Source organism: Oncorhynchus clarkii, chromosome 26, assembly GCF_045791955.1.
Source record: "Oncorhynchus clarkii lewisi isolate Uvic-CL-2024 chromosome 26, UVic_Ocla_1.0, whole genome shotgun sequence".
Classification (NCBI taxonomy): domain Eukaryota; kingdom Metazoa; phylum Chordata; class Actinopteri; order Salmoniformes; family Salmonidae; genus Oncorhynchus; species Oncorhynchus clarkii.
Window position 1 is genome coordinate 14,305,960 of NC_092172.1, and position 11,181 is coordinate 14,317,140.

The window sequence follows — 11,181 nt, forward strand, 5'->3', positions numbered from 1 at the left end:
TGGTATTCTGAACTGAAGACATGTTACTCTGAACTGAAGACACTTGTTATTCTGAACTGAAGACATGTTATTCTGAACTGAAGACATGTTACTCTGAACTGAAGACACTTGTTATTCTGAACTGAAGACATGTGTTATTCTGAACTGAAGACATGTTACTCTGAACTGAAGACACTTGTTATTCTGAACTGAAGACATGTTATTCTGAACTGAAGATATGTTACTCTGAACTGAAGACACTTGTTATTCTGAACTGAAGACATGTTATTCTGAACTGTAGACACTTGTTATTCTGAACTGAAGACATGTTATTCTGAACTGAAGACACGTGTTATTCTGAACTGAAGACATGTTATTCTGAACTGAAGACACTTGTTATTCTGAACTGAAGACATGTTATTCTGAACTGAAGACACTTGTTATTCTGAACTGAAGACACTTGTTATTCTGAACTGAAGACACTTGTTATTCTGAACTGAAGACACTTGTTATTCTGAACTGAAGACACTTGTTATTCTGAACTGAAGACACTTGTTATTCTGAACTGAAGACATGTGTTATTCTGAACTGAAGACATGTGTTATTCTGAACTGAAGACATGTTATTCTGAACTGAAGACATGTTATTCTGAAATGAAGACATGTTATTCTGAACTGAAGACATGTTACTCTGAACTGAAGACATGTTATTCTGAACTGAAGACACTTGTTATTCTGAACTGAAGACATGTTATTCTGAACTGAAGACATGTTATTCTGAACTGAAGACATGTTATTCTGAACTGAAGACATGTTATCCTGAACTGAAGACATGTTATTCTGAACTGAAGACATGTTATTCTGAACTGTAGACACTTGTTATTCTGAACTGAAGACATGTTACTCTGAACTGAAGACATGTTATTCTGAACTGAAGACATGTTATTCTGAACTGAAGACATGTTATTCTGAACTGAAGACACTTGTTATTCTGAACTGAAGACACGTGTTATTCTGAACTGAAGACATGTTATTCTGAACTGAAGACACTTGTTATTCTGAACTGAAGACATGTGTTATTCTGAACTGAAGACACTTGTTACTCTGAACTGAAGACATGTGTTATTCTGAACTGAAGACACGTGTTATTCTGAACCGAAGACATGTTATTCTGAACTGAAGACATGTTACTCTGAACTGAAGACATGTTATTCTGAACTGAAGACATGTTATTCTGAACTGAAGACATGTTATTATGAACTGTAGACACTTGTTATTCTGAACTGAAGACATGTTACTCTGAACTGAAGACATGTTACTCTGAACTGAAGACATGTTATTCTGAACTGAAGACATGTTATTCTGAACTGAAGACATGTTATTCTGAACTGTAGACACTTGTTATTCTGAACTGAAGACATGTGTTATTCTGAACTGAATACATGTTATTCTGAACTGAAGACACTTGTTATTCTGAACTGAAGACATGTTATTCTGAACTGAAGACACATGTTATTCTGAACTGAAGACACGTGTTATTCTGAACTGAATACATGTTATTCTGAACTGAAGACATGTTATTCTGAACTGAAGACACGTGTTATTCTGAACTGAAGACATGTTATTCTGAACTGTAGACACGTGTTATTCTGAACTGAAGACATGTTACTCTGAACTGAAGACATGTTACTCTGAACTGAAGACATGTTATTCTGAACTGAAGACATGTTATTCTGAACTGAAGACATGTTATACTGAACTGTAGACACTTGTTATTCTAAACTGAAGACGTGTTATTTTGAACTGAAGACATGCGATTCTGAACTGAAGACATGTTACTCTGAACTGAAGACACTTGTTATTCTGAACTGAAGACGTGTTATTCTGAACTGAAGACATGTTACTCTGAACTGAAGACACTTGTTATTCTGAACTGAAGACATGTTATTCTGAACTGAAGACATGTTATTCTGAACTGAAGACATGTTATTCTGAACTGAAGACATGTTATTCTGAACTGTAGACACTTGTTATTCTGAACTGAAGACGTGTTATTCTGAACTGAAGACATGTTACTCTGAACTGAAGACACTTGTTATTCTGAACTGAAGACATGTTATTCTGAACTGAAGACATGTTACTCTGAACTGAAGACATGTGTTATTCTGAACTGAAGACACTTGTTATTCTGAACTGAAGACATGTTATTCTGAACTGAAGACTTGTTATTCTGAACTGAAGACATGTTATTCTGAACTGAAGACATGTTATTCTGAACTGAAGACATGTTATTCTGAACTGAAGACATGTTACTCTGAACTGAAGACATGTTACTCTGAACTGAAGACATGTTACTCTGAACTGAAGACATGTTACTCTGAACTGAAGACACTTGTTATTCTGAACTGAAGACATGTTATTCTGAACTGAAGACATGTTATTCTGAACTGTAGACACTTGTTATTCTGAACTGAAGACACTTGTTATTCTGAACTGAAGACATGTTATTCTGAACTGAAGACACTTGTTATTCTGAACTGAAGACACTTGTTATTCTGAACTGAAGACACTTGTTATTCTGAACTGAAGACACTTGTTATTCTGAACTGAAGACATGTGTTATTCTGAACTGAAGACACTTGTTATTCTGAACTGAAGACACTTGTTATTCTGAACTGAAGACATGTTATTCTGAACTGAAGACATGTTATTCTGAACTGAAGACATGTTATTCTGAACTGTAGACACTTGTTATTCTGAACTGAAGACATGTTACTCTGAACTGAAGACATGTTATTCTGAACTGAAGACATGTTATTCTGAACTGAAGACATGTTATTCTGAACTGAAGACACTTGTTATTCTGAACTGAAGACACGTGTTATTCTGAACTGAAGACATGTTATTCTGAACTGAAGACACTTGTTATTCTGAACTGAAGACATGTGTTATTCTGAACTGAAGACACTTGTTACTCTGAACTGAAGACATGTGTTATTCTGAACTGAAGACACTTGTTATTCTGAACTGAAGACATGTTATTCTGAACTGAAGACATGTGTTATTCTGAACTGAAGACACATGTTACTCTGAACTGAAGGCACTTGTTATTCTGAACTGAAGACATGTTATTCTGAACTGAAGATATGTTACTCTGAACTGAAGACATGTGTTATTCTGAACTGAAGACATGTTATTCTGAACTGAAGAGATGTTACTCTGAACTGAAGACATGTTATTCTGAACTGAAGACATGTTATTATGAACTGTAGACACTTGTTATTCTGAACTGAAGACATGTTACTCTGAACTGAAGACATGTTACTCTGAACTGAAGACATGTTATTCTGAACTGAAGACATGTTATTCTGAACTGAAGACATGTTATTCTGAACTGTAGACACTTGTTATTCTGAACTGAAGACATGTGTTATTCTGAACTGAATACATGTTATTCTGAACTGAAGACACTTGTTATTCTGAACTGAAGACATGTTATTCTGAACTGAAGACATGTTATTCTGAACTGAAGACACGTGTTATTCTGAACTGAATACATGTTATTCTGAACTGAAGACATGTTATTCTGAACTGAAGACACGTGTTATTCTGAACTGAAGACATGTTATTCTGAACTGAAGACATGTTACTCTGAACTGAAGACATGTTACTCTGAACTGAAGACATGTTATTCTGAACTGAAGACATGTTATTCTGAACTGTAGACACGTGTTATTCTGAACTGAAGACATGTTACTCTGAACTGAAGACATGTTACTCTGAACTGAAGACATGTTATTCTGAACTGAATACATGTTATTCTGAACTGAAGACATGTTATTCTGAACTGAAGACATGTTATTATGAACTGTAGACACTTGTTATTCTGAACTGAAGACATGTTACTCTGAACTGAAGACATGTTACTCTGAACTGAAGACATGTTATTCTGAACTGAAGACATGTTATTCTGAACTGAAGACATGTTATTCTGAACTGTAGACACTTGTTATTCTGAACTGAAGACATGTGTTATTCTGAACTGAATACATGTTATTCTGAACTGAAGACACTTGTTATTCTGAACTGAAGACATGTTATTCTGAACTGAAGACACATGTTATTCTGAACTGAAGACACGTGTTATTCTGAACTGAATACATGTTATTCTGAACTGAAGACATGTTATTCTGAACTGAAGACACGTGTTATTCTGAACTGAAGACATGTTATTCTGAACTGTAGACACGTGTTATTCTGAACTGAAGACATGTTACTCTGAACTGAAGACATGTTACTCTGAACTGAAGACATGTTATTCTGAACTGAAGACATGTTATTCTGAACTGAAGACATGTTATACTGAACTGTAGACACTTGTTATTCTAAACTGAAGACGTGTTATTCTGAACTGAAGACACGTTTTTCTGAACTGAAGGCATTTGTTATTCTGAACTGAAGACATGCGATTCTGAACTGAAGACATGTTACTCTGAACTGAAGACACTTGTTATTCTGAACTGAAGACGTGTTATTCTGAACTGAAGACATGTTACTCTGAACTGAAGACACTTGTTATTCTGAACTGAAGACATGTTATTCTGAACTGAAGACATGTTATTCTGAACTGAAGACATGTTATTCTGAACTGAAGACATGTTATTCTGAACTGTAGACACTTGTTATTCTGAACTGAAGACGTGTTATTCTGAACTGAAGACATGTTACTCTGAACTGAAGACACTTGTTATTCTGAACTGAAGACATGTTATTCTGAACTGAAGACATGTTACTCTGAACTGAAGACATGTGTTATTCTGAACTGAAGACACTTGTTATTCTGAACTGAAGACATGTTATTCTGAACTGAAGACTTGTTATTCTGAACTGAAGACATGTTATTCTGAACTGAAGACATGTTATTCTGAACTGAAGACATGTTATTCTGAACTGAAGACATGTTACTCTGAACTGAAGACATGTTACTCTGAACTGAAGACATGTTACTCTGAACTGAAGACACTTGTTATTCTGAACTGAAGACATGTTATTCTGAACTGAAGACATGTTATTCTGAACTGTAGACACTTGTTATTCTGAACTGAAGACACTTGTTATTCTGAACTGAAGACATGTTATTCTGAACTGAAGACACTTGTTATTCTGAACTGAAGACACTTGTTATTCTGAACTGAAGACATGTTATTCTGAACTGAAGACACTTGTTATTCTGAACTGAAGACACTTGTTATTCTGAACTGAAGACACTTGTTATTCTGAACTGAAGACACTTGTTATTCTGAACTGAAGACACTTGTTATTCTGAACTGAAGACATGTGTTATTCTGAACTGAAGACACTTGTTATTCTGAACTGAAGACACTTGTTATTCTGAACTGAAGACATGTTATTCTGAACTGAATACATGTTATTCTGAACTGAAGACATGTTATTCTGAACTGTAGACACTTGTTATTCTGAACTGAAGACATGTTATTCTGAACTGAAGACACTTGTTACTCTGAACTGAAGACATGTTACTCTGAACTGAAGACATGTTACTCTGAACTGAAGACATGTTATTCTGAACTGAAGACATGTTACTCTGAACTGAAGACACTTGTTATTCTGAACTGAAGACATGTTATTCTGAACTGAAGACATGTTACTCTGAACTGAAGACACTTGTTATTCTGAACTGAAGACATGTGTTATTCTGAACTGAAGACATGTTACTCTGAACTGAAGACACTTGTTATTCTGAACTGAAGACATGTTATTCTGAACTGAAGACATGTTACTCTGAACTGAAGACACTTGTTATTCTGAACAGAAGACATGTTATTCTGAACTGTAGACACTTGTTATTCTGAACTGAAGACATGTTATTCTGAACTGAAGACACGTGTTATTCTGAACTGAAGACATGTTATTCTGAACTGAAGACACTTGTTATTCTGAACTGAAGACATGTTATTCTGAACTGAAGACACTTGTTATTCTGAACTGAAGACACTTGTTATTCTGAACTGAAGACACTTGTTATTCTGAACTGAAGACACTTGTTATTCTGAACTGAAGACACTTGTTATTCTGAACTGAAGACACTTGTTATTCTGAACTGAAGACATGTGTTATTCTGAACTGAAGACATGTGTTATTCTGAACTGAAGACATGTTATTCTGAACTGAAGACATGTTATTCTGAACTGAAGACATGTTATTCTGAACTGAAGACATGTTACTCTGAACTGAAGACATGTTATTCTGAACTGAAGACACTTGTTATTCTGAACTGAAGACATGTTATTCTGAACTGAAGACATGTTATTCTGAACTGAAGACATGTTATTCTGAACTGAAGACATGTTATCCTGAACTGAAGACATGTTATTCTGAACTGAAGACATGTTATTCTGAACTGTAGACACTTGTTATTCTGAACTGAAGACATGTTATTCTGAACTGAAGACACGTTTTTCTGAACTGAAGGCATTTGTTATTCTGAACTGAAGACATGCGATTCTGAACTGAAGACATGTTACTCTGAACTGAAGACACTTGTTATTCTGAACTGAAGACGTGTTATTCTGAACTGAAGACATGTTACTCTGAACTGAAGACACTTGTTATTCTGAACTGAAGACATGTTATTCTGAACTGAAGACATGTTATTCTGAACTGAAGACATGTTATTCTGAACTGAAGACATGTTATTCTGAACTGTAGACACTTGTTATTCTGAACTGAAGACGTGTTATTCTGAACTGAAGACATGTTACTCTGAACTGAAGACACTTGTTATTCTGAACTGAAGACATGTTATTCTGAACTGAAGACATGTTACTCTGAACTGAAGACATGTGTTATTCTGAACTGAAGACACTTGTTATTCTGAACTGAAGACATGTTATTCTGAACTGAAGACATGTTATTCTGAACTGAAGACATGTTATTCTGAACTGAAGACATGTTATTCTGAACTGAAGACATGTTACTCTGAACTGAAGACATGTTACTCTGAACTGAAGACATGTTACTCTGAACTGAAGACACTTGTTATTCTGAACTGAAGACGTGTTATTCTGAACTGAAGACATGTTACTCTGAACTGAAGACACTTGTTATTCTGAACTGAAGACATGTTATTCTGAACTGAAGACATGTTACTCTGAACTGAAGACATGTTACTCTGAACTGAAGACATGTTACTCTGAACTGAAGACATGTTACTCTGAACTGAAGACACTTGTTATTCTGAACTGAAGACATGTTATTCTGAACTGAAGACATGTTATTCTGAACTGAAGACACTTGTTATTCTGAACTGAAGACATGTTATTCTGAACTGAAGACTTGTTATTCTGAACTGAAGACATGTTATTCTGAACTGAAGACATGTTATTCTGAACTGAAGACATGTTATTCTGAACTGAAGACATGTTACTCTGAACTGAAGACATGTTACTCTGAACTGAAGACATGTTACTCTGAACTGAAGACATGTTACTCTGAACTGAAGACACTTGTTATTCTGAACTGAAGACATGTTATTCTGAACTGAAGACATGTTATTCTGAACTGTAGACACTTGTTATTCTGAACTGAAGACACTTGTTATTCTGAACTGAAGACATGTTATTCTGAACTGAAGACACTTGTTATTCTGAACTGAAGACACTTGTTATTCTGAACTGAAGACATGTTATTCTGAACTGAAGACACTTGTTATTCTGAACTGAAGACACTTGTTATTCTGAACTGAAGACACTTGTTATTCTGAACTGAAGACACTTGTTATTCTGAACTGAAGACACTTGTTATTCTGAACTGAAGACATGTGTTATTCTGAACTGAAGACACTTGTTATTCTGAACTGAAGACACTTGTTATTCTGAACTGAAGACATGTTATTCTGAACTGAATACATGTTATTCTGAACTGAAGACATGTTATTCTGAACTGTAGACACTTGTTATTCTGAACTGAAGACATGTTATTCTGAACTGAAGACACTTGTTACTCTGAACTGAAGACACTTGTTATTCTGAACTGAAGACATGTTATTCTGAACTGAAGACATGTTACTCTGAACTGAAGACACTTGTTATTCTGAACTGAAGACATGTGTTATTCTGAACTGAAGACATGTTACTCTGAACTGAAGACACTTGTTATTCTGAACTGAAGACATGTTATTCTGAACTGAAGACATGTTACTCTGAACTGAAGACACTTGTTATTCTGAACAGAAGACATGTTATTCTGAACTGTAGACACTTGTTATTCTGAACTGAAGACATGTTATTCTGAACTGAAGACACGTGTTATTCTGAACTGAAGACATGTTATTCTGAACTGAAGACACTTGTTATTCTGAACTGAAGACATGTTATTCTGAACTGAAGACACTTGTTATTCTGAACTGAAGACACTTGTTATTCTGAACTGAAGACACTTGTTATTCTGAACTGAAGACACTTGTTATTCTGAACTGAAGACACTTGTTATTCTGAACTGAAGACACTTGTTATTCTGAACTGAAGACATGTGTTATTCTGAACTGAAGACATGTGTTATTCTGAACTGAAGACATGTTATTCTGAACTGAAGACATGTTATTCTGAACTGAAGACATGTTATTCTGAACTGAAGACATGTTACTCTGAACTGAAGACATGTTATTCTGAACTGAAGACACTTGTTATTCTGAACTGAAGACATGTTATTCTGAACTGAAGACATGTTATTCTGAACTGAAGACATGTTATTCTGAACTGAAGACATGTTATCCTGAACTGAAGACATGTTATTCTGAACTGAAGACATGTTATTCTGAACTGTAGACACTTGTTATTCTGAACTGAAGACATGTTATTCTGAACTGAAGACACGTTTTTCTGAACTGAAGGCATTTGTTATTCTGAACTGAAGACATGCGATTCTGAACTGAAGACATGTTACTCTGAACTGAAGACACTTGTTATTCTGAACTGAAGACGTGTTATTCTGAACTGAAGACATGTTACTCTGAACTGAAGACACTTGTTATTCTGAACTGAAGACATGTTATTCTGAACTGAAGACATGTTATTCTGAACTGAAGACATGTTATTCTGAACTGAAGACATGTTATTCTGAACTGTAGACACTTGTTATTCTGAACTGAAGACGTGTTATTCTGAACTGAAGACATGTTACTCTGAACTGAAGACACTTGTTATTCTGAACTGAAGACATGTTATTCTGAACTGAAGACATGTTACTCTGAACTGAAGACATGTGTTATTCTGAACTGAAGACACTTGTTATTCTGAACTGAAGACATGTTATTCTGAACTGAAGACATGTTATTCTGAACTGAAGACATGTTATTCTGAACTGAAGACATGTTATTCTGAACTGAAGACATGTTACTCTGAACTGAAGACATGTTACTCTGAACTGAAGACACTTGTTATTCTGAACTGAAGACGTGTTATTCTGAACTGAAGACATGTTACTCTGAACTGAAGACACTTGTTATTCTGAACTGAAGACATGTTATTCTGAACTGAAGACATGTTACTCTGAACTGAAGACATGTTACTCTGAACTGAAGACATTTTACTCTGAACTGAAGACATGTTACTCTGAACTGAAGACACTTGTTATTCTGAACTGAAGACATGTTATTCTGAACTGAAGACATGTTATTCTGAACTGAAGACACTTGTTATTCTGAACTGAAGACATGTTATTCTGAACTGAAGACTTGTTATTCTGAACTGAAGACATGTTATTCTGAACTGAAGACATGTTATTCTGAACTGAAGACATGTTATTCTGAACTGAAGACATGTTACTCTGAACTGAAGACATGTTACTCTGAACTGAAGACATGTTACTCTGAACTGAAGACATGTTACTCTGAACTGAAGACACTTGTTATTCTGAACTGAAGACATGTTATTCTGAACTGAAGACATGTTATTCTGAACTGTAGACACTTGTTATTCTGAACTGAAGACACTTGTTATTCTGAACTGAAGACATGTTATTCTGAACTGAAGACACTTGTTATTCTGAACTGAAGACACTTGTTATTCTGAACTGAAGACATGTTATTCTGAACTGAAGACACTTGTTATTCTGAACTGAAGACACTTGTTATTCTGAACTGAAGACACTTGTTATTCTGAACTGAAGACACTTGTTATTCTGAACTGAAGACACTTGTTATTCTGAACTGAAGACATGTGTTATTCTGAACTGAAGACACTTGTTATTCTGAACTGAAGACACTTGTTATTCTGAACTGAAGACATGTTATTCTGAACTGAATACATGTTATTCTGAACTGAAGACATGTTATTCTGAACTGTAGACACTTGTTATTCTGAACTGAAGACATGTTATTCTGAACTGAAGACACTTGTTACTCTGAACTGAAGACATGTTACTCTGAACTGAAGACATGTTACTCTGAACTGAAGACATGTTATTCTGAACTGAAGACATGTTACTCTGAACTGAAGACACTTGTTATTCTGAACTGAAGACATGTTATTCTGAACTGAAGACATGTTACTCTGAACTGAAGACACTTGTTATTCTGAACTGAAGACATGTGTTATTCTGAACTGAAGACATGTTACTCTGAACTGAAGACACTTGTTATTCTGAACTGAAGACATGTTATTCTGAACTGAAGACATGTTACTCTGAACTGAAGACACTTGTTATTCTGAACTGAAGACATGTTATTCTGAACTGTAGACACTTGTTATTCTGAACTGAAGACATGTTATTCTGAACTGAAGACACGTGTTATTCTGAACTGAAGACATGTTATTCTGAACTGAAGACACTTGTTATTCTGAACTGAAGACATGTTATTCTGAACTGAAGACACTTGTTATTCTGAACTGAAGACACTTGTTATTCTGAACTGAAGACACTTGTTATTCTGAACTGAAGACACTTGTTATTCTGAACTGAAGACACTTGTTATTCTGAACTGAAGACACTTGTTATTCTGAACTGAAGACATGTGTTATTCTGAACTGAAGACATGTGTTATTCTGAACTGAAGACATGTTATTCTGAACTGAAGACATGTTATTCTGAACTGAAGACATGTTATTCTGAACTGAAGACATGTTACTCTGAACTGAAGACATGTTATTCTGAACTGAAGACACTTGTTATTCTGAACTGAAGA